The sequence below is a fragment of the Monodelphis domestica genome, chromosome 7 (genome assembly GCF_027887165.1).
Source record: "Monodelphis domestica isolate mMonDom1 chromosome 7, mMonDom1.pri, whole genome shotgun sequence".
NCBI classification, from domain to species: Eukaryota; Metazoa; Chordata; class Mammalia; order Didelphimorphia; family Didelphidae; genus Monodelphis; species Monodelphis domestica.
Window position 1 is genome coordinate 155170410 of NC_077233.1, and position 26286 is coordinate 155196695.

Below are 26286 nucleotides of genomic sequence, written 5' to 3' on the forward strand. Positions count from 1 at the left end.
TAGCATTAGAAAATTCCCTTTAGAATATGAACTTTTGAAGTATAAGGATTGTCTTAATTTTCTACTTGTATCTCTTAACACTTAGCATTATCTTTGCACAAAGTAAGTGCTTAGTAAATGTTTTTTAGTTCATTCATTCAAGTTTCCAAACCAATGAAATAAATCCATTTGAATATTTGAACGTGGGCAAATTTTTGGGTGTTGGGAATTCAAAGGCATAATTGCAAACAATTCCAGCTCTCATAGAATTTACATGGAGCAGGGCCTGGGGCAGGATATAACATGGGATATAAGGATATAGTCAAGATCACTTCATTTCATTTAACTCTGATAAATTTAGCAGGTGAGAAAACATTAATATGCCATTTAATAACCTGACAAAATACTAAAAGTCCTTGAAAAGTCCTATATGAATGAAGGCTATCCTTATTGGATGAGTCTTTTAGTCATTCTAAGAGGAACTTATATAAAATAAAAAACTGTCTTAGAACCAATGAGATATTTTGAGGATCTTTCCATAAAACTATAAGCCTCAGGATGTCAAGAGGTAAAAAAAAAAAGTGGACAGTACAGGGTCAACCAATGAAAGAAGAAATTGAGGACTGAGTTGTGGTAGAAAAGGAGGAAATCAAGGAGGCAACTCAGGATAGAAGACTCTGGCTAATGGCACTAGTTGTGTCAGCCCCCTTAAGGACTGAAGGATGTCCTACGAAAAGGCCTATGCTTTTACCAACTTCCTCTCTAAGTACCTTCTTATTAACCTTCTTTAATATACTTTGCTACTTCTTTTCCAAAATGTTCCTAGGAATCTGAATTCTTTCCAAGCTACTAAGAGGATAAAGATAATGAATAGATAAATATAAATGTAATTAAGGCAGAGAGCCAAAGCCTCTCTTTAAATGATAGGAATTTCCTAAGTAGGGACTCAGACAGTGATGGTATTTCTAATTTTTTTTTTTGTTAAATATTAACACTCTAAAGTAGCAGAGGAGAGAACCTTTGGACCGAAAGAGTCATTATACTGCCTGTATGCTTAAGATGAGCCCATTATAGTAACAGGATGTAATAAATAAATACAATAAATTTAAGGTGGTAGAGAGCACTAACAGAGCAGGGGTTCTTAACCTAAAGTCCATGAAGTTATTTTTTTTAAGGTTTATTAATATATTTTATTTTTTCCAAATAAATGTAAAAAGTTTTTAACATTCTTTTTTTAATTTTTAATTTAATTTCCAAATGTTCTTCCCTCTGTCTTCTCCCCCCTCAATAAGAAGTCAAGCAATTTGAGATAGGTTATACACATGCAGTCTTGCAAAACATATTTTTCATGTTAGTTATTGGAAAAGAAAACAAAGATAAAAAACCTTAAACAAATCCCAAACAAGATAAACAAAGTAGGGGCAGCTGGGTGCCTCAGTGGATTGAGAGTCAGGCCTAGAGACAGGAGGTCTTAGGTTCAAATCTAGCCTCAGACACTTCCTAGCTGTGTGACCCTGGGCAAGTCACTTAACCCCCATTGTCTAGCCCTTACCACTCTTTTGCCTTGGAGCCAACAAGGCTGAAGGTAAGGGTTTAAAAAACAAATAAATAAAGTAAAAAAAATGTATGCTTCAATCTGCATTCAGACTCCATCAGTTCTTTCTTTGCAGGTGGATAACATTTTTCTTGATAAGTCTGTCAGAATCAGCCTGGATCATTATATTATTGAAAATACTGAAATTACTCATAGTTGATCATTGTACAATATTACTGTTACTGTGTAGAATGTCATAATTTATTTAAAATATTTTCATAAGATTATTTTCATATGATTAATTTCACTTATGATCCTATGAATTTATTTTATACATTTTGAAATCATTCTAGGAAGTGATCACTGGAGTTCAAGCAGTCTGCCAAAGGGTTAGGAACCCCTGAACTAGTGGGCATCCCAGAAGGCTTCCTGCATGAAATCCAAGATTATTCTTATTCTAATTCTTATTACTACTACCATTATTACTTAGGCTAATTCTAGGATAAAGGTAAGAATTCTATCAGAGGCAAGTGAGGGGAGGGTATGTGATTCCATATTCCAGGTATGTGAGAGAGCTTGTGAAAATATAATGAGACAGAAAATATGTTCAGTTTTGGGAATCAGTTTGGCTAGAGCTTAGGGTATTTGAAAGGGAATAATATGATCTAAATCTAGAAAGGTAGACTAGAGTTAGATGATGTAGCAGTCCACCCCTAGCTATGGGCAAGGGGAACAGTTGGTATGTACAGATTGCCTTAGAAGAGAGCATGCTCAGTCTTGAGCATGCTCAGTATTACACATGGCTGGGAAAGCTTCTGACCCTTGACCCCAGCTTCCCCCAGGTTAGGCGGGAACACAGGTTTCTTTGTGCTCACCTGGTTAAGAGAAACCACACCTATACCTTGTCATTAACCAATGAGAATCATCCCTATGTACTGTGTATATTTGCATATCAAAGGTTATATTTAGCCCAGCAAGCTCTGCCTCTCTCTCTCTCTCTTTCAGGCTAGCTGATGGCTGTCCTGGCAGGAGCTTGGCCTCTGGCCAAGCTCCATCTTTAAACCTTCTCTATCTCTCTTTCATCTCTCCGACCTGTGTGGTATTAAATGTGGATCTCTGGACTGGTAAAAGCCTTCGGAAGGGTCCTTTGATCAGAGCTTAGCTGTGGCTCATGGAAAATTAATAAAGACTCATTCCTGCCACCTCATATCTCTAATTTGATTCCGTCATCCCCCTCGTGGTATCTAAAACTTCTATCCTGTCTCTATCTTCCTACCTTAAAGCTTCTCTCCCCTCTGAGGAAGCTTTAGACTATTAAAGGCTTTAAATGCCAAGCTAAGGAGGTTTTACTCCAGAAGCAATAGGGAACCACACATTTATTAAGTTCAATGTAATTCTCAAGACTTCTCCTCCTCCTGTTCTTTCTTCTTGCAGGCTTCTTTCCCCTTTTTCCAGTGCCCACTTACCGCTTGTTTTTAGATATTATCTTTCCTATTAGAAATATAATTTCTTTGAGGGTGGGAACTGGGTTGCTTGCTTATATTTCACTCTTCAGCATTCAGTAAAGTGCCTAGCACATAGCAAACACTTAATGAATACTCTAGGTATAAAGTGCTGTGCTAAGCAGTGGGGTTGGGAATGTAACCTTGGTGAAGGCCATTCTTCCCAAATACATGTTGCCATGGAGATTTCATAGGTTGGAAGTGTGAGTGTCTTACCTAGAGTTCTCCAATTTTCTAGGTTTTTTTGATTTTGAGAAAACTTTCCAGAGAAGCTTGGAGAAGGAAGAAGTATGGATATATTCAGTTCCACACTTCTACCAATACTGCCAAGACTGGCACCAAAAGCCAGCAACAATAAAAGTATTCAGACCAGGACCAGAAGACTCACAATGACCAGAAAAGAGTGAGATTGGACCTGAGTTAGAGGTGGACCAAAACAAAGCAGAGGAACTGAAAGCAATTTGGTTGAATCATCAGTTTTGTTAGTTGGCGAAGATGAAGTCCAGCTCACAGCTTGTTTCTCCTCCTCTGCCTGTTTGGATCAATGCCTGGGGAAGCTACTGTTCAAGCACTTTTCCCCTCCAACTAGTGGGAGGAGGGTTAGGAGATGAGGAAGAAAGGAAAAAATTCACTCATTTGCAATTCATGTCAGTCTTTTCTATTTTTTTTAAACCCCTTACCTTCCATTTTAGAATTAATACTCTTTATTGGTTCTAAGGCAGAAGAGTAGTAAGGGCTAGGAATGAGAGTTAAGTGGCTTGTCCAGGATCACACAGCTAGTACATGCTTGAGGCTAGATTTGAACCCTAGGACCTCCCTTCTCTAGGCCTGGCTCTCAATCCACTGAGTCACCTGCCTTCTCCCCATCTATTTTATTTTAATGTTTATCTGCCTTTTTTATACTATTAATGTTGCTAATAATATCTGTGATCATTAACAGTGATTTTTTTCAAGTCTATGAGTTTGTTGTTTGAGATAAATTGCAGAAAAGATACATTGATACAGGGGACTCCTTCATCTAGAAGTTGCCTAAATCTGTTAAATCATATCAATCAGTTTAATCTATTATAGAGCATACCCTAGACCCATGGTGGCAAACCTGTGGCACAAAAAGCCAGAATGGGCACTCAGAGCCCTGTCTGTGAACATGAATGCCATTGCCACAGCACAGTTTCCCAGAGTTTGTTACTAGAAAGCCAGAGGGATGTGGGATTGGAGTTCTCTTTTCTCCCTCTCCACATGTGCCTGAGGGCCCCTCTAAAAGGTTCACCATCACTGCCCTAGACTGTCCTTTCAACCAGAGAGACTTAATAAACAAAGGCTGAGGCTATCATAGCTGTTATAAGTATACCTTTTAGCATTGTTGCTGGTACCTAACCTTGCCTGTCATTAGATGACTTTCCTACTCTCTGTATGTTCTGTCTTAGTAACAATTCTTAGACAGAAGAGTGGCAAGGGGTAGGTAATTGGGGTGAAATAACTTGTGTGGCTAAGTGAGTGTGGTGTCCTTCATCACCTGAAAGCAACAACAAATATGCCAAAGAAAATAAAAGAACAACAACCAAAAAAAAAAGACATGGGAGGAAATCCTCATGGTAATTAAATGAAGAGAGGAAAGAAATGGATAAGGAAAAGAGAGAACTTAGGGGAATGAATAAATATTATGGAGTAAAACGAAGGAGAAATCTCTAGAAGGAAAAGAAAAAGACAACTGGATTCACAGAAGAGAAGATAAACCAAACACATTCAGAATGGTGAAAAAACTTCACTTTAATAACATATAAAAACAAATATCTGGCATCTATAAAAATAGATATGAATGTTGAAAAAAAAAAGAACACAAAGGTGAATAGTAAACTCCACAGAATAAGATAATTGGTAGAAAATCACAACAGAACATTGCACTCTGGATAATAGAACTTGTACTCTCCAGTGGAACATACATATACAGAGATGGCAGGAAAAAAAAAGTGAATGTGAGTTCAGGTAGGAAACTGAGAACCTAATCAAAAGATATTTATATGGACAAAGATGCCTGACCTGCTTTCCATTTTCTCCCACTGCTTGAGGCATATTGCTCACCGTCATCACAGAATTCTTTAGGTTGGCAGTGAAGTCAAGTGGTACTATATGCTTCCCTGTTTCATGTTTAGCAATCTGCTACCTCTGTCTCTCCTAATTCCTGTGATTCAGAATCACTGTCTGGCTCTCTAGGCAAAAACTCTTGCCCCTTGCTTCTATTTACTGCTCTCTCATTTCCAACCACTTCAGTCCTGTCCCATCTATATTCATATTCTCCACTGTCTTTCCTTTAATATCCCCTTTGGAAGCCAATTTAACTGTAATGAACTTTCCTTCATATTAGAGTTTTTATTTCCCTTTCAGACACCTTCCATTTTCTCAAACTCAGAGAAACTTAACTTTCCCCAGAACATCTTGAATCCCTGAGTTCCCTCTCCAGTACTGAATGTACCTTCTCTCAGACAACCTGGTCCACAGGGACTAGAAGAGGAAGTACACTCCTTATTCTTGACTGCCACTTCCAGATCTTTCCTCTGTCAAAATCATTCAACAATCTCTCCTGTGAGGTCTACTGCATTGATTTACATCAACCTCTTCAGATCCTAGTGGAGGTGATTTGCAAGCCTCCATTCAGGTCACTTTCCTTCTTTTCTTAAGGAGTTCAATACCTGGACTGTGTCTTTCCTCCCTTTCTCAATCACACTCCCAGAAAAAGTTCTTTAGACTGATTTTTTCTACTTCACATTATAGTCACTTTTCAATCTCTTATGATTTGATTTCTTAATTAAAACTATTTCCCCAAGGTTAACAATAATCTCTTCATTGCTAAATTCCATGATCTTTTTTCATTTCTGAATTCTTCTTGGCCTTTTTGCAGTTTTTGATGCAGTTAGCCATAATTTTCTTCCTTTGCCTTCCTTCCCTTTTGGTTTCTGTGATGCTTCTTTCTGGTTTCTTTTCCTAATTCTCTGATTATTCTTTTTCAGTTCCCCATCCATGTGTTCCCCTTAACTATAGGTGGCCCTCAGGGTTCTATCTTGGATGTTCTTCTTTCTCTCTTAATGCTCTCAGTAACTTAATTACTCATTCTAGAAATGGTTTCCAAATCTATACATCCAGCTCTAATTTGTCTCCTAAACTTTGCTTCCAGCTGTATATATCCAGAAGTCTCAGAAAGTCTCAAAATCAGTCACCTAGAATGGAACTCATCACTTTCTTTCCCAAACTCACCCTTTTCTCAAAATTTTCCCATTTCTTAAAATTTTTGTTATTGTTAGCTTTTGATTTAACAACACCATTTCTGAATATGTTTCTTTCCCTTTCTTTACTAGCAGGTCATCCCTCATAACAAATATTAAATGAGGGAAAAAAAACCACTTCACCAAAACTAACCAACTAATGAAATATGCATTGTTACATGCTCATTGTGACCCAACTTTGCAGAGAAGAGAAACACATTTTCTTATCTCTATTCTAGGGTCATTGTAATTGTAGTTCATTTAAGCTTTAAAATTATTATTTCTCTTAAGAGACAGGAGGTTCTAGGTTCAAATCTGGCCACAGACACTTCTTAGTTATGTGACCCTGGGCAAGTCACTTAATCCCCATTACCTAGCCCTTACTACTCTTCTGCCTTGGAACCAATACTAAGATAGAAGTGAGGGTTTAAAAAAAGTATTGTTTATATTTACAGTGTTATAGTAATTATATATGCATATATTTTTCCTGGTTCTGTTTATTTCATTATGTGACAATTCATAAGTCTTCCCATGCATCTCTGAATTTTTCCTATTGGTTGTATCTTTTAGTAAAATGAAGCATGACATATTTGTACCATGTTTTCAAGTTTCTTCACTTCTTTTGTGGGAATGATCATTCTTCAAGTCACTCAAGGTCATAATTTTAGAGTCATCTTTAACTCTTCATTTTTACTCTACCTTCAATTCCATTTTGCCTCTACTCTATATCATCTTTCACATCTATCTGCTTCTTTTCATTGACATGTTCCACCACTTCAGTTTAAAGCTATATCAACTGTTGCATAAATTGTTTCAATAGTTTCCTAACTAGATTCCCTGCTTACAACCTCTTCTTTCTCCAATAGATTTTTCCCAGGGCTGCCCAAATAATCTTCCTAAAGTCCAGGTATCATCATGTTTTCACTACCTTTTCTGCTCAAGAATCTTCAATTCTAATGATTTGGGCTGAGGGCAGGAAACCGAAACTACAGAGATCAAAACCAGGAATAAGGAGGTCCTACCTTATATAGATTCAAGTTTTTAAAATTCCAAATTAAACTGCTCCTTTATACTCTCCTTTCTTTCATCCATTCCCCCTCTGTCTGCTTTAGATATTATTATAATTATCTTTTCTAGTAGTTCAAAGTCATAGATATATATTCTGGTTTTTCTAAAATTTCTCCGTCTCTCATTTCTTGATCACCTGTACCCTTCTCATAGGATGAGACAAATGATCTTATTTTCAATTCATTTCCCATTAAGTATCTACCAGTGAGCAAAGCACTTAATTACATTGAGATTTTTGCATGCATACATAGGATTTAACATTTGAATAAATGGATAGTCATTATTAGTAAAAGGCGTTAGATTCTAGCAAAGGAGTGGTAGTTACAGGTGGTCTAAGATGCTGGTAATTGTGCATGGTCCAAGGTTTGAGAGGAATATAGGGAAGATTAAAAACTTATGGAGAATGTTCAATTCTTAAAAGCAACAAAAGGGGGGAAAAGCCTCACTTCCTGGACTTCTGGCAGCCAAAAATGTGTGTATATAGACAAGAACCGATGTATACTCCACACACACACACACACACACACACACACACACACACACACACACACACACACACACACAAACCCAGGTGCCCTCCTATCACCTAACAGCATATACACCATGTTATCTCCCAAAGGATTCCATCACAGACATCACTTGTCCAAGAGCTGTGAAAAATAATTGCCTTGAGGGTTCTGATAGTAGTAAAGGTTGTTCCTTTTCCACTCTGGGTTAGATTTCACCAGTCCCTGATGACTTCAATACTTGCTAGCTATTGAGGTATTATTTCACCTATTTGGATGTGGATCTCATCTTTGTAGCTCTTTGGTTGCACTTTAATACTTCCCGCCTCCCCCATCATATAATTCCCTACTGAGTAATTTTAAGGAAGAAATCCTTTCCCCTTCTCATGGTTGCTGGTGCCAATCACAGCAATTTATAATAACTGAATGCACAGTAAGAGCCAATGGTTGCAATCTTAAGGTGAAATTTATAGCACTTTGGTTTACCCCTGGATATTTGGTCACAGGTTTACCCCTGGATATTTTCCAGAAGCTTGCTATATACCATTTTTCTGTCTTAGAAGGAAAAAAAAAATAGGTCTCTGTCTCACAGAGTTTTAGCAAACAATGGTGATGTAATTCCACATCTGGACATAGGCTTCTGTTCTCTTGCCATTCCTGACAGTTTGAATTCATCTCAATGGTATATAGAAATAGGTTTCTTGGTGCTTTTGAATTTATTTTTGAAAAAAAAAAAGATCAATACATGTTTTGTTCTTGCCCAAACATTTTAATATTTACTTTAATTTTTAAATTTATTTTCTGTAGTAATGGAAAGTTGTGGACCTGTGGTCCTACTCTAGATCTATAGTTTAACTGGAATGGGAGCTCCCAATGTAAAACTACCTCTATATCCTACCTATAGAGACAGCATTTTGCCTGTAACTTACAGAGAGAATGGTCTTTGAGAATGGTCTGGGGCACTGAAAAGTTTAGTAATTTGCCTGGGGTCAGACAGGTAGTCTGTGTCAGAGATAGGACCTGAACTCAGTTTGTACTGACTCCAAGGTCAGTATGCTATGCATAATGCAGGTTGTCCCTCAGAAATGGAAATATAACCTAACTAGTGTAACCTGAGCCTCAAAGCCCACAGTTATGAGATTATCCCATCATTGGTGAAGATGTGCCCTCTGACTGCCCAGGAGAGGAAAGAGGAGAGGGGAAAGGTCTCTTCAGTCTCTTTGCTCTAGCCAGTGCCTTGGGGGTCTTTTGGCTTTCATCTTTGAAAGAGATGAACAATTCCAATCTGACTTTAGGTTGATAAAAGGAGAAAAAGACTCTGGGAAAAGCAGACATGAAAAGAGCCTACAGTCTCTCCTTACCCACAACTTGCTGCTCTAGAGATTTAGGGGAATTTCCCATTAGTGAAATCTGTCTTACACGAGTAGAGATGCCTTACTCTAATAGAATAGCTTCTTCAATTTGCATTAGCTGATGTATCTTCACATTTATACTTTCTCTGATTTCTGTTGTGATATATATATATATATATATATTTTTTTTTGCCTTTGTTGATGTGCACTAGTGTTTTGCTATTTTCTTGGATAAATGGGTTTCTTTGGCTATGTGTGTTCTTTGTGAAACTGGTATTTTGTGGAAAGGAAGTCTTTTCTTGGATAGAAAGCTTGGGTTTCCTCCTTCCATATTAGAAAACAGTGATCAGGTGTTTATATAGAACCTGAAAACTACTTTTCGTAGATATCTTAATTCTAGTCTCATAACTCTTCTCTGAGGAATGTAGAGCATCCTCTGGCTCCAACTTCCTTTTTTCATTCCTGGTATAAACCAAAGAGGAGATGTAGAGCTATATCTGTTCTGCCCTCCTTTGGAACCATACAGGACATCCCATATTATGCTAGTTATCTTTTTTTTTTTAAACCCTTACCTTCCATCTTAGAATCAATACTGTGCTGGTTCCAAGGCAGAAGAGTGGGAAGGGCTAGACAATGGAGGTTAAGTGACTTGCCCAGGGTCACAAAGCTAGGAAGTATCTGAGGCCAGATTTGAACATGCTAGTTATCTTAATAATAATTTGGACTAGATTGTTATGGTAACTAATATTTCTGGATTTTATTTAATAGTTCTTTAGCACACATTTATTTAGCACCTGCTATGTACCAGCTGATTGCTCACAATATATCTGGTTCTTCACAAAGGGCTTTCCTCATGAAAAGGAGGAAAATAAGAGATTAAATGACTAACCCAGAGAAATTTCAGGTAAATTTTTATTACTATAAATTAAAATGGAAATCAGTGTCTTTGAAATGTGTACCAACAGATAAGCTCATATGGTTATTCTGCTAGGGGGAATTAGGGTTTCAAGGGTATTTGGGTTTACCCAAGATCCATCATTCTCCACTTTAAAAAAAATTGATATATTGCCTATGTGAGAAAGAAAAGGATGGAAAAATTATATGAGTAAATATGGTACTGAAATATGCAAGAATCACTATTGAAGGGTAAAGCCTAAATTTTGTTTTGAAAAGAGGATTTAAACAAAATGATTTTTCAAAAAAGAAAATTGATGGATTTAAAGATCCACTACCTGGGCCATGAAAATAATCACTGGCCATATGCCCAGGATCTAAAAGAAATCAGCATGGGCCTAATGAAAACCAAGCAGTAGGTCTAAAGGAAATTCAATATACTCTCACACTTTTCTTTTCATTTTTTGATTGGTTTCCATGGGAATTTGTGCTAGTGAGGAACTCTGAATCTATTTGTAGCAGACAGATTTTTGTGTTCTTAACTTAGTGAATGCAGAATAATTATTACTAGCAGTAATAACAATTGACATTTCCTTAGTGCTTTACAATTTACAATGTACTTTCCCTCCCTGAAATAATCCTATACAGAAGGAAGAAAAGGTCAAAATGAGGAAGAGGGAAAGATGATGGTTTATTTTGTGAATATGGTTGATATAAAACTCTAAGGGCCATATATGTTTTTGAAAGTTATGGTTCTATCTCACATAACTGTTCCAATCAACATGAACTTATAGTTACTTTAATGCATAATAACCAATATTATTTAAATGTCTTAAAACTTAGCCAACATCAATTTGTCACTTATCCTTCTATAACATTGTTGTAGTAGAGTTAACTGACATTATGGTATATAATTGTGATGGAATACTATTGTGCTATAAAAAATGTTGAGCAAGATGGTTTCAGAAAATCCTAGGAAGACTTATATGAACCAACAATAAAGTGAAGTGAGCAGAGCCATGTGAGATTGTACCCAGTAATAGTAATATTGTACAATGATCAACTCTAAATGACCTAGCTATTCTTAGCAATATAATGAAAAAAGACAATTCCAAAGGACTGATGATGAAGAATGCTATCTACCCTCCAAAGAAAGAACTGGTGGAGTCTGAATGTAGGTCGAGGCATACTTTTTAAACTTTATCTTTCTTATTGTTATTTTTTGACAGTGTTCTCTTTTGCAACATGGCTAATATGGAAATGTGCTTTGCATGATTGCCTATGTATAATCAGTGTCAAAGTACTTGCCTTCTCAAGGTAGGGGGGAGGGAACTTAAAATTATTAAAAAGAATATTAAAATTATTTTCACATGTGTTGAGAAAAATAAAAAATATTCTAAAAACATAAATGACATAGTACTTTTTCATCTAATGTGTTTACTAACATTAATTAGGTTATTATAAGTTTTAAATAGGAGGCCTATTATTTATAAAAGTAAAAATGACCATTTTATTTTAACAGTTTGTTTAAGAAAGGCTTTATAATAAACTTAATATTAAATATCAATATAGTTAAACTTGTTTTACAATTATTTACATTTAAGTAAATGAGTTTTCAATGATTAAAATGTCACGAAAACTTTTCAGTCACTTTGTGTCAATCATGATTCTCTGTCTATTGTTTCCCATTTTGATAAAATCATATAGAGGATGTTGAGAGAGAACTCTCCCAAGGTTAGTGGGTGAGACATAGATAATGGATTGGAAAAGGAAACTGAGAAAACAAAGACAAGTTAAGAGAGAATAGTGTGATAAAATTCCAGGGAGAGAATGTCAAAAACTGCTGAGAGGCAAACCATTTGGTTAGGAGTTCTTTGGCATGGCAATCCATGAAACAAAGGAAAATATAAATGGCCCTAACTCCTGAAAAGGTCTTATCCATCTCTACAGAAAAGTCAGAGTAGTAGAAAAGGAAGCAGAGGCTACAAAGCAGAGCACACTTTTTGGATTTTGCTATGAACACCAACTTAGCTGTCAGTACTCTCATTGACAGATCATTGTCCAATGAGCAACAAAGGGACACACTCCTGGAGAACTGAGTTGTAGACATCTGGACATTTTTGCTTTAAACTGAAGGAGAAAACAAAGGGAAGTTGAAACAAAATGAAGGATGGGTCACAGCTTCTCCTTGAAAAGGAAAATAAAGAAGTTTGAAAGATTCTTCTCTACAAGTGTAATGATGGGGATTAGGACAAAAGAACCATTGGGGCATTATGGAGGGCAATTTGGAACTATGCCCAAAGGGCGATAAAAGACTCTCTGCCCTTTGATCCAGCCATAGCACTGCTGGGTTTGTATCCCAAAGAGATCATAAGGAAAAAGACACATATAAGAATATTCAACTGCGCTCTTTGTGGTGTCAAAAAATTGGAAAATGAGGGGATGCCTTTCAATTGGGGAATGGCTGAACAAATTGTGGTATATGTTGGTGATGGAACACTACTGTGCTCAAAGGAATAATAAAGTGGAGGAATTCCATGGGAACTGGAACAACCTCTAGGAAGTGATGCAGAGTGAAAGGAGCAGAACCAGGAAAACATTGTACACAGAGACTGATACATTGTGGCACAATCGAATGTAATGGACTTCTCCATTAGTGGCAATGCAGTGATCCTGAACAACTTGGAGGGATCTACAAAAAAGAACACTATCCACATTCAGAGGAAAAACTGTCAGAGTAGAAACACAGAAGAAAAAACAACTGCTTGATTACATGGGTTGAGGGGGATATGATTGGGAATATAGACCCTAAAGGAACAAACATCAACAGCATGGAAATAGGTTCTGATCAAGGACACATGTAATAATCAATGGAATTGCACCTCAGCTATGGGAAGGGTGGGGGGATGGGAGGGAGGAATAGAATATGATTTTTGTAACCAAGGAATAATGTTTGAAATTGACCAAATTAAAAAAAAAAAGAACCATTAGGGGAAATGGAAAAGTGGGCAGGAACGGCAGTTGGGAACTGAAGAAGGACTTCTGGGAAATTCTCCTGAGGAGGTGGTTTTGGTTGCTGAGACACAGAAGAAAGTGGAAGGAGGAGCTATTTCTGGGGCCATTCAAGACACCTTTGGGGATTTCTGACACTGACAGAAATCTTAATATTGCTGGTTCCTGTCAAGAAACCTAATTTCTTCAAAGTCTTTCATTGCCATGAACTCTTGAGATACTGGACTCAAATCGGTGAGCAGCACTCTCTTCCCTTTTTTCTACCTCTCCCCTGCCTACAAGAAAATCGAGTACTTCAGTAATTAGTTTTATTTAGAAAGAGATTTAGGGTGACCCACAACCCTTCTAACCACTACCCTTTGCCCCAATTAACAATTAAATCAAATAAGCAGTCAGATAGCAAATTCAATCTCATTTATTTACAACTAGAGAGTTAGCCCATTGGCAGATTCCATCTTGTTACCACTTTTCAAGAAGACATGAGGGGGAAGCTTGTGAGCTTCCCAAAGCAGTGCATATCCATATTGAAGTCCCATATTCCTCTTGCAGAGAAGACTTCCCTTCCACCCTTGAGGACTGTCACGGCACTCAAGGGGCAAGCCTACACTGAGGGGAGATCTCCATTTTGTCTCCCTCAAGTAATTCAGGGACTCTGGGAGGGAGTAGTGAGGGAAGCCATTTTCATCAATCCTTTCCTCACTGCCTTCAGCTCTCATTTCTCCATTTAAGGAGTGTGAGTCCCCCAAAATTACAAAAATCAACAAGAGACATTATTTCTTGGGGCACTTGGTCAGCTCATGTCACAGTCTTTATTATAAGTGTCTGCCAAAAATATAGCATGAAAATCATTGCAGTTTATAATAATGATAACAATAATAATTTGCTAACATTTATATAGTACTTACATTTGCAAAGAATTTACAAATATCTCATTTTATCCTTATGATAGCTCTGAGAGATAGGTGCTATTGTTATTACCCTTTTACGGATGAAGAAATTGAAGTTGATAGCAGTTAAGGGACTTGCTCAGGGTCACACATCTAGTAAGTGTCTGAGGCCAAATTTAAACTCAGGTCTTCCTGATTCTAGGCCCATCACTCTATCCACTGAGCCACTAGTTTATTAGCAAAATACTCTTATTAGCAACATATTTATTAGCTTATATTCTGTTGCAGAGTATGAAGTAGAGAAATTCTAGGAAGAGCTTGATGAAAGACTCAAAATTTAATCAATATGAACTATTGTAATGGGGACTGACACATTTACAGAATGAGTCTGATGATATTCACCATGTGGAAGGTCTGAATAGTGTGCTTCTGGCACAGTTGTTATATGTTTGATGGAAGTTTCTTGGAGAGACTTTTGAACACAATAGACTTTCTGCAATCCGGCCTCAGACACTTACTAGCTTCATGACCCTGGGCAAGGCAGTTTACTCTGCCTTAGTTTCCTCATCTGCAAAATTAGCTGGAAGAGGAATAGACAAATCACTCCAATATTTTTTCCATAGGTTGGGAAACCTAGCTGGCTCTGCCAAAAACTGTAATATTTAATGGGAAAGGAAATGGGAATTGGAAAACAGGGGGATAAAGTGAGGTTTGTGTGGGGTATGGAGGAGTTAAGGGGAGGGTGTATTGCTTGGTGAAGCAAAGGAGGGAGATGCCCCCTGCTGAGAGGAAGCAGCAGGGGTCTGATAAGGCCTGTTTGTCCTGGAATGACTGAACTGAAGTTCAGCTCCCTCTATGACCAGAAAAGATAGTCCACTTATATGACTGCAAATTCAAATAATATAAAGTTTAATAACCAGGTGGGATTGGAGTTTTTTCCTCAGCTTCAGAGTTGAGGCCAGGCCAGAGGCTGGTGGAGGGTTCTCCCACTCCCGTCTGCTCTATATCAGTCCAGTTTTGTCTTTTTAGAATCTTAGCAGTAGACAGAAAGCAAACAAGAACAGATCAGACCTTCAGAAGCCTGTGACTTCCAGCTGAACCAAGAAGAGCATACCACTCCAGACTGGGCTGAACAAGCTCCTACCTCCTCCAACACCAGGAAACAAGTCCAACCCCGGCAGGAAGGAAGTGCTAGTTCCAAGACTCAATTGCCACTCCCGGCAGGAAGGAAGTGCTAGTCACAAGATCCCACTGCCACTCCCAGTTGGCCCCTTCCCCACAAACTGTCAGTCTAATTTCCTTTCCACAGCCAGGAAAATTCCAAATGGGGTCTTGAAAGTCAAAGAGTCAGACGTGATTAAACAACAACTGAAATACATATTCCTTGAGGGTAGAGATCATCTGGTACTTGTTTTCTTATATTTGCACCCCCAATGCTTAGTACAGTGCCAGGGACATAGTAAATGCTTTATGTATTTTAATTCCATTACATATCCCAAAGCAGATTAGAGTTACATTAGGTTGATCTATTGATGGGGTCCTGTAATCTTCTATGGGAATCTTCCCTTGAGAATAGAGAGAAGAGGAACCATGATCACATTCTCAGGAAGCAGATACCAGTTAGTAAGGTCCCCTAGTCAGGGCTTCTCACTTTTTCTGGAACAGAAGGATGTGCTGCTTCTTGTTTTTGCTAACTTGCCTAACTTGTTGAAGAAGGTTTTCCAGAAACTGAAGGAGGAGAATTCCCCAATGTATTGGTCTACTATGAGAGTTCTTCCTATGAAACTAAAGTTCCTGTTTTTCAAGAACCTCTCAAGGCAAAGTTAAGAAGGGTTGTGATAAAAGTTCACTGCCAGAAGAGTCACTAACTGCACCCAGTGGTGGAAGCCACGAATAAGAATATAGGTCCAGCTGGACTTCCAGCAATATTTTTTTCCTTCTGCAGCATGTCTCTGGCCTTATTCTTTCCAAGCTAATAGCAAAGTTATTCTCAGCGAAACTGATCATGACAAAGTAAGCAGTTTCCTAAAGTACAATATGCTGGGTGCTACAAGGAATATTTTAAATTTTTAATAATATTTTATTTTCCTCCAATTATATGTAAAAACAAATTTTAAAATATTAATTTAAAATTTTTTTGAGTTCCAAATTTTCCATCCTTTCTTCTATTCATTATTCCCTCTCATCCCTTCCCCTCTCTGAGATAGTAAGTAATCTGATATAGATTTTACATATGGAATCATGGAAATCATTTTTTCATATTAGCCATTTTGTGGAAGAGATCCAAAAAAATGAAGGATAAGAACAAGAACAAGAAGTAGAAGAAAGAAAAAGATATATAGTATGCTTCAGTCAGCATTTAGACTCTTATCAGTTCTTTCTCTGAAGGTAAATGGCTTTTTTATCATGAATCTCTAAGATTTTGAATCACTTCATTGCTGAGAATAACTAGGTCATTCACAGTTTATTCATCAAAAAATATTGCTGTCTGTGTTTAAAGTTCTGGTTCTGCTCACTTCGCTTTTCATTAGTTCATGGACGTCTTTCCAGGTTTTCCCTTTCCAGAAATTATCCTGCTCATCATTTCTTATAGCACAATAGGATTCCATTACAAACATATACCATAACCAGGTACTTCCCAATTGATGGACAACCATTCAATTAAAGTCTTCTTTTTTTTTTTTAAACCTATGCTTTCTCTCTTAGAATCAATACTGTGTATAGGTTCCAAGGCAGAAGAACAAGAAGGAATAGGCAATGGGGATTCAGTGACTTGCCCAGGGTCACACAGCTAGGAAGTATCTGCAACCAGATTTGCCATAGGCCTGGCTCTCTATCTACTGAGCTACTTAGCTGCCCCCAAGGAATACATTTTAGAAGAAAAAGCTTTTGTTGATATCTTTCATTTTTCTCTAACTTCAGTGTCCCCAAATACCTCTTCCTCTTCCCTTACACATAGAGCTATCCCTTATAATAAAGACTTATTTTTCTAAAAAAGGAGCATAGAATAAGTAATCAATATATTTATAAAATCCAATAGGATATGTAGTTCTTAACATTCACTATCCTTTACCTTTGTAAAGAATTAGAAACACTTGAGCTTAAATCTGGCCTCAGACACTTACTAGCTGTGAGATGATGCCTAATAATAATATGAAAGTAGGATTAGGTTGGTAGTAGAGTGCAACAGAATTGTCTAAATCCAAAGGGATGAGAGGAATTGGAAAACTAATTATTAGAACAGAGATTCAGGCTAGACAATTCATACCAGATCAACAGATAGGATGCAGAGAGTTTTGGAGGAGCTGACTGTTTGACTTCACCTAATCCCTCAAAGCCAGTTGCTTCAAGGTAGTTACTTGTGTTTTCCGCTCCTGCTGAACACTGCATTGGTCATAGGCAGATTGTGCCAAGTTTTCCAGCAGCCACACCCAAAAGGCCATCCACTAAATAAGATATAAACTCTTTCTGGGTACTTAGATGCCCCTTCCCTCTGACTCACCACAGCTCATAGTCTGATTCAGAGTTCTGGGCTTCTATTCTTTTAAGTGAATATGTCAGTACCACAAATTTACCGTAAGTGACAAGGACGTTACCCTAGGCTCTGGGATACTGATACCTAGCAAGAATTAAATGCCTGTCTTCAGAGGTAGCTACACCTATCACTCAACCATCAGCATGAGTTGATTATCAAAACTGAGAGGAGATATTTGTGTCCTATCCTCAATCCCTGACTATTGAGTGCTTAACACATAAGAGGCACTTAAATATTTATTACTTCTCCCTTCTTCCCTCACATCTATCAGATTATCTAATATGATGGAAAAGGAAAATGACAAATATTGGAGGGGTTGTGGAAAAAATAGGGACACTAATGCATTGTTGGTGGAGTTGTAGACTAATCCAACCATTCTAGAGAGTAATTTATTTGTTTGTTTTTTTGTAAAGATATTTTATTTTACCAATTACATGTAACATTTCCACATAAGTTTTCTGATGCTATAAGATCCAATTTATCTCCCTTTCCCCCTTCCCTCCCTCTTCCTAGGGTTGGTAATTAATTTGATCTGGGTTATATATGTGTTATCATGCAAAACAGGTTTCCATATTGTTTAGGGTTGTAAGAGAATACTCATATAAAACCAAAACTGCTTTGTTCAGAATTCTGACTCCAACAGTTCTTTCTCTGGAGGTGAATAGTATTTTTTCATCATAAATGCTTTGAAATTGGTTTGAATCATTGCATTGGTGAGAACAGCTAAGACTTTCACAATTGATCATCCTATAATATTGCTGTTCTATATATGATGGTTTGCTGGTTCTATTTGTTTTATTCTGCATGAGTTCCTGTAGGTTTTTGAAATTTTTTCTGACATCATTTTGTTCATCATTTCTTACAGCAGAAGAGTATTCTATCAGTATCATGTACCACAGTTTGTTTATCCATTCCCCAGTTAATGGATATCCCTTCAATTTTATGGGAGAAATTTGGAACTATGCCCAAAGGCCTATAAAACTGTGATCCAGAAATATCACTAATAGATCTGTACCTTAAAGAAATCAAATGGAAAGGAAAAGGACATAAATGTACAAAAATATCTATAGAAGCTCTTTTTATAATGGCAAAGAACAGAAAATCGAGGGGATGTCTTTCACTTGGAGAATGGTTAAACAAATGGTATATGACTGTTATGGAACTGAGAAATTGGGAATGGTTTGCAACAGGAGCTGAGTAGCTGGGACTTATGACCTGTCATTCAAATGAGAATATTCTGTTCTGGAATGTGACCAGGAGAAACAGTTGGAAGAAGGGGATCAGATCAACTGAAGTCTGAAGTCTTTGGCTTTGAAGACAGAAAAGTCAGGACTCTCTTGGCTTTGGTGACAGAAAGAAGTCTGTTATATCTTTAGCCTTGAAGACAGAAAGGAGAAGGGTCTCTTGGCTTGGAGACAGAAGAAAGAAGGACAAAGTCCACTCTCTCTGATTTGCTCTGTTGTGATACAGTGACTGAACTTCCAGACCTATCACCCCATTTTTCCAAACTGAAGCATATTCCACCATCCTCCAACCTAAGACTTATTCTAGTATTAGGGAAACCCCTAACCCTCTTTCCCTCCATTTCTTATCTTTCCTTTCTTCCCAATAAACCCCTTATTTAATTTAGAGAAGAGAAAGAGTGTTTTATTTGAGACATCATCAGAAAGGGGAGGGAAGAAGGGAGGAAGGGAGGAAGGAAGAAGATTAACAGCCCTGATCTTTAGTTACCATTTACCATTCAAATAATCCCTTATTACAATTTGGCACCCAGACTGACTGAATTCACAATCCTGAAGGCAAAGATGTTTAAGCAAGTGATCTGTGGGGTGGTATTTTTGGCAGCTATTGCAGGATACTGGATTTACAATATCCTGTATAATACAATGACAAATATGAATGTTGATTCTATGGAATATATAACTAATACCACGATGTTCATACTAAATATACCATTTCAAAAAGAGACAATACTCTGGCAAATACTGACACAGATCTACATCATTTCAATGGCTGCAATACAAACTATGACCTACCTTAAAACATTTACAGATGTGTAATTCCTAAAACTACAGCACAGATCATGGTATGTTTGGAGTTTGGAGACACTAGTTAAGAACATGTTTGAGGAATTCTTAAAGTCAAAAGGGCTAGATCAGATAAAGGATAAGGGAAATGGTCAGGCAGACAATGTACCTAAAGGTGCAAAGAATGAAGAAAGAAAGGCCAAGAAAACAATGTCTGGTGCACAGGGCAATGACAATGACAAGGACACCAAGGCAAATAATGAGGCTGAGAAAATCTTTCCACTTAAAGACATTACCAAGGTATCTAATACAGCTGGTGTGTTGCACGCCAAGGTTCATAGGCAATTTACTACTCAGGAATTAGATTCCATGAAGAAAAGGTTCCTAAAATTTATCAACGAGTTCCATAGAATGCATAAGGATCTAAAATGTACTTTTTGAGTTTTTGAACCCAATTTTGAGGATGTGGAATTTCTTCTGGCAGAACTTTTTAACCCTCCTGAGCATCAACAGTTCATTGATAGGACTAGATCATAAAGTGCCCTGACAAGTTGGCCTACAGAGGAGCAAAGAGAGGACTTTGATTTCTCTAATCTCATTAGCATGACCTATCTAAGGAAATGCAGGGAGGACTTGCTGCAAGCCATAAAAAATGTGTTGCTCAAAACCAAATGCTTGGGGAAAATTTGATAGAATGGTGAAAGACAAGGGAGAACATACAGCATCATTTATTGATTGCCTTTATGAAACAGCTGAAGATATAATCGGCATAGAAAAAAATACAGACGAATCTGTAGGCCATGTAAGGAGACAATTTCTGAAAGGTTGCACACCACACCTCAGGAATTTCTTCAAACATTATTTTCCAAGATATGACTCAATAAATTTGACTGAATTAAGAGATGCTGCATCATGCATATATGACAGCCATACAGAGCAAACTAAACAGGTGACAGATTTACAGCAGAAGTTGTAAGAATCACAGAAAAATTTAAAAGATAAGGAAATTGAGGAAATTAAGAATTTGAATACTGTTAGAACATATGCAAAACCTGTTTATCAGCCTAGAAAAGTACAGAGAGAGACCAGGCAATGTTTTTTCTGCCATAAAACTGGACACCTGATCAAAGACTATTTTCTCAAGAAGTATGAGGTTAATAACAACAAAAAACACAAGTAAAATATAATAAGCAGAAGTCTACTTCTTGTAATCACTGCTCATTGAAATCAAGTCAACAAGCAGCAAGTCTTCAAAAAATGACAGAAGTTATAAAGGCAGGGACTAAGTCCCAATATGCAGACATGGTTAGAAGAGAATTATGAAGCCAGGACTATAGTGTATGTAGTTTGGTGCATGGAGATAGAGAAATGTAAAAAAGACAGGCTGCTGTTAAACTTAAGGGAAAACAGATAAGAGACCATGAAAAGGTGATGCAAGAAATTGAATCTGTAAGTGCTAAAAAAAATGCAAACCAAGTAAAAGATCAAATGACAGGCAGAGACAAGTAAAAGAGCTTGGTGAAGAAGTTAAAAAGCATTATTTCTCAAATGAAAACCGAGATAGGAGACTTAGAGAAAAACTGTATAGTATCTACACATGAAAAAAGTAGAAATCAAATCAAAACATTCTTAGAAAACTTTTTTCAGTGCAGATTGGGCATAGGGATTGAATTTTGTAAAAGAAAAAGACAGAAAAATTCACATAAACTCAAACAGGAATTAGTGAGAGATACAGAGAAAGAAAATTTCAATTCCCTTCAGCAAAATGACTGTCGCAGAAAATCATAGCACAAGTTTACTGTTACCAATGAGGTTATTGTTAATGGAACTGTAAATGATTTTAAGACATTCACAGATTTGCACAAAATCCCACAAAACCCAGTTAATTATTCAAATAGCTATATGGCACAGATCTCCTTAGAAAAAACATCTAATTTGAATCCTGAAGGTGAAAGTTTCTATCCTACAATGACTAATTTAGAAAATACAAAATTTATTGAAAATGAAGCTGACATTACATTTGAAAATAATAATCATATTCAAAGTAATGGAGGTGAGATAACAGTTAAATTTAAAAAGATGATCACAACCAAGGATTCAAATAGCAGACTTGAAACCAACATTCTAAGTGGAGGAGGGGGTCTGGTCAAGTAACATTATATGAGATTAATCATAGCTATGATTTAAATTCATTTTCCAATGAAGTAGAGGATATAGTACAATCAAATTTAGATGATCTCATAGGAAATGATTTAAATCAAGAAGATTTAACTGGTTCAGCCATACAGCTGGCAGAAGGTAGCAAAGAAGTGCACAATGATTCAATAACAATAAATACCATCTCTATACAAAAAGCCAGAAATATATGTATGGAGTAATGTGGGGAAGAATGAATGCACACATCCTAGTGATGCAGGGGAAATGCTGCTGTACTAAACTCATTCCCAGAAAATAACATCATAGAGGAAAAGGTTTCTATCTCTACACAGTCAAAAGAGAGTGAAGATGAACAAAAACTTCAGGGTGATGATAGGGTAGAACCTATGCATTTTAGCAATAGCATTGCATATCTGCAAGAAGAAGTTAACCCCATAACATCAAGTTTAACATCTTAAAACACAAATCTAAAGCTTATTAATGAGAAACAACCAGAAACAGATTTGGGGAAGATAAAAGCCGGTGACATAGGGTTAGATCAACATAGAAAGCCAGAGTTAACAACATCTGACACAATTTTACATGACATTGAACAAAATCCAATGAATAACATAAGGATTACAGAATTCAGTGATCCAGAATCAGAAACAGAGTCAGAAGGAATACCAGATGGTGTAATAATAATGGACCAAAATAGTGATCTAGAACAAGAACCCTATGAATTTTACAAGCTTTATGAGGAAGTGGATGGAGAAGGGAATGTGTGGTGCACAAATGAGCAAATTGAATACCTGAAACCAGAACAACCAAAATCTTATGAATATGATGATGATGATGATGATATCTTTGGGCACAGAACAAGTTGTATACCATTGGAGGAACTCTTTGCTAGATTAGGAGTTGATAATCATGAAGACTTTATAGAGAAATTTAATTACATGACTTATACAGACACTGATTATGAATGGGAAGGAACATATTAAAGAACAAACTGAAGGGGAGATAGATATATATAATTTCACATCTATTCTCTAACTTCAAAAACATGACAGATACCATCTGTGGAAAAGATTGAAACCAAGATTAGTTTGAGTTCCATAGGGTAACATACAATACAAAAAAAAAACCACCTTGTGAGAATAAAGACTAGTCTTAGCTATATATATATATATAATATATATATATATATATATTATATATATATATATATATATATATATATATATAAAAGAAAAATATTCTGGCAAAAGAACAACTAAGGAATTTAATCATAAGATAATTCCTAAGCTTTTAGAAGGAAACTCCAACTTCATAACTATGACAAATACAAACACCATAGTAATGGAAGATGGGAAACACCTATAATGCTATTGAAGCATCTATTCACATTGGATACATTTGTTATCAAAGACTTTAATACCAACTTATAGATGAGAAATGGAACAGGTTGCCCATATCTCTCAACTTTCATCCTAAAAACAAATCTATACTGGGGGAAGGAAGAGAGTAATACCATGAAGATATTACTTCATAGTTTCAGATATCTCACAAGAAACAACAATATGGTCATGTTATCAGTGAAGATACATAAATATGACATCTAATACAAATAACCCTAGTCATAATCAACAACACAAATAGCCCTAGCAATAATCAACAACAGTCCCTATGAAAGGAAACATAACAGAAAGCACACAAGAGTATGAATCAATAGAAAATCACTTCTAAAACAAACAAAACAGCTCCGAAAAGAAAATAGACAGAAAGAAAAACATGCATTGTAAAATTAGCTTCAAAGAAGTCTCCACATAGTCTATACAAAGTCTCTGCCAACAATAGTAACAACAAAGAAAGTAACAAAGTTATTTAACATGAAAACATAACTCCATGACCAAACAAAATACATTATATCCAAATTCTATCTCCAAGATATATCTAAAAGACAGCAAACAATAAATCCCCTTGTTAAAATTTAAACATCAAAAGAGATAAAAAAATAAGAGAATATAAAATTCATAATATCTAATAATTTATACTACAACATACTGCATACACCCACTCATGAAGATGATCATATGACAAGCTTACTTCCACACATGAAGAACAACTCATGAATACTGACAAGCACTCATGAAAAATTCATATCTTACTTCCATGCACAATGAAAAATTTCAATCTTACATACATGCATATGTAAAAATCTTACATGTAAGCATGTTCCTGATTATTCCAGTATGTACTTGAATATTAAAGGACACAGGACTTCAATCAAGAGTAGATGACAGACAAAAATGTGGCATGCAGCACAGATGAAAAACCAAGACACATAGTTTTCTATAATCAACATCAAAAGACATAGAAGGGCTTTGAAATTTTGGACTTGTAATAATGAGGTTATGTAAGAATGCGACATACATGTTAACATCACATAAATACATACATATGCTACACATAAATACAATGTGGAAGAAATCTCATGAACTGGATAAGTATATAACATGCATAATTGCAAAACACAAAATTCATACTGATATATAAATTTCTGTGGAAAATTCCTACAAAGAAATTTCTTATCTGCATGAGTTTGCATAGAAATCAGAACAATGTATTATATTTGTACATATGTAAATCTGTATAGATACAACCTATATACATATGTAAATAATCATGTACTAAACACACTATGTTAGAATAATTTATTAATGTTTTAATAAAAAAATTTGTTCAAAGTCTTAGGGAAGTAGGGACAGACATATACTTAAGTAAAGACGTTAGATTACATTATGATTTTAGGTTAACAATTGTTAGTAATAGAACATTTTACTTAGTTGAATTTATAGACATTAGGAGATAAGACAGTTACATATTCAAAATACTGTTGAAATTGTTACATGATTTGTTATTATGTTCAAAACTATATTCATGTAAATTCTTTTCTTACCTAAATCATTTTCCTATACCCAAACAGCATAGAATTAAAGTAGACAGAATAGCTAAAATAGATTAGGATTTGTTGTTTTGGGAGGGTAGAGGAACATTTAACATAGTACAGGCTTAAAAATTAGATAGTTAGAAATGTAACAATATATATCTAAAAGGTAAGTACCATTAATATAAGATGCTGGTTGCATCTTTTTCCAAAGACGAAAAGGTGGGATTGTGGAAGTGAGAAATTGGGAATGGTTTGCAACAGGAGCTGAGTAGCTGGGACTTATGACCTGTCATTGAAATGAGAATTTTCTGTTTTGGAATGTGACCAGGAGAAACAGTTGGAAGAAGGGGATCAGACGAACTGAAGACTGAAGTCTTTGGCTTTGAAGACAGAAAAGTCAGGACTCTCTTGGCTTTGGTGAGAGAAGAAAGAAAGACAAGGTCCAGCTCTCTCTGATTTGCTCCATTTTGAATCAGTGACTGAACTTCCAGATGTATCACCCCATTTTTCCAAACTGAAGTATATTCCACCATCCTCCAACCTAAGACTTATTCTAGTATTAGGGAAACTCCAAACCTTCTTTCCCTCCATTTCTTATCTTTTCTTTCTTCCCAATAAACCCCTTATTTAATTTAATTTAGAGAAGAGAAAGAGTATTTTATTTGAGACATCATCAGGAAGGGGAGGGAAGAAGGGAGGAAGGGAGGAAGGAAGAAGATTAACAGCCCTGATCTTTAGTTATTATTTACCATTCAAATAAACCCTTATTACACTGTGATGGAACATTTTTGTGCTATAAGAAATGATGAGCAGGATGGTTTCAGAAAATTCTGGGAAGAATTACATAAACTGATGCAAAGTGAAATGGACAGAATCAGAACATTGTACACAGCAATATTGTATGATGGTCAACTTTGAATAACTTATCTATTCTCATCAATACAATGATTTGTACAATTAAAATTTGAACCCCAGAACTCTCTTTCCCAGCTTCCTATGTTCTTTCTCACCTTATGTTTTGGAGATAAAGTTTGTGTAACCATGCTTCTTTCTTGCTTTTCCTGCTAATGAGGTTGGGAAAACTTGTCTTTATTCAGGCTTTTATTTTTGTTCTTTTATTTCTTCTACTTCAAGTGATTACTAATAAATCTTATAAAATAAAATAATTAGAGTTATTAGATATTAATTTAAATCTTGCAGATCCAAGCCAATTTTCAAGGATTTATGATGAAAAATGCTATCTACCTCCAGGCAAAGAATTGAGGAAATCTGAATGCAGATCAAAGCAAACTTTTTCAAGTGTTCTTTCATTTTCTTTCTTTCTTTTTTTTGGTGTGTTTCTGTGCTTTCTTGCATGACAGGATTAATATGTGTAAGATTAAAATTAATATCCAATAACTCCAAGTATTATATTTTATAATATTTATTAATAATAACTTGAAGTAGAGGAAATAGATAAAGTCTGAGTCAAGACAAGTTTACCGGGCGGTAAATGCAGGAGAACATGAGAGGGTGGGGTTACAGAATCCTTATGTCCAAAATGTAAGGATGAAAGTGGAGTCCTGGGAAATGGAGTCATTGGATACAGAATTCTAATTACACATATGTGTTACAAGGAAATCACTTTAAAAGACTGATATA

At 36.2% G+C, this 26286-nt stretch overlaps 1 protein-coding gene and 1 long non-coding RNA gene across 4 annotated transcripts in view; one reads left to right on the top strand and one right to left on the bottom strand.

Moving 5' to 3' along the window:
- Positions 1 to 19965, top strand: part of LOC107649606 (uncharacterized) — a 57501-nt gene extending 37536 nt beyond the window's left edge. The window contains exon 3 of the long non-coding RNA XR_001623541.2: positions 18787 to 19965. This is a non-coding gene — a long non-coding RNA (uncharacterized LOC107649606). The remainder of the gene's footprint in view (positions 1 to 18786) is intronic.
- INVS (inversin) overlaps positions 1 to 26286 on the bottom strand; it is a 233030-nt gene that overhangs the window by 147019 nt on the left and 59725 nt on the right. The gene's annotated exons all lie outside the window — the stretch shown is intronic.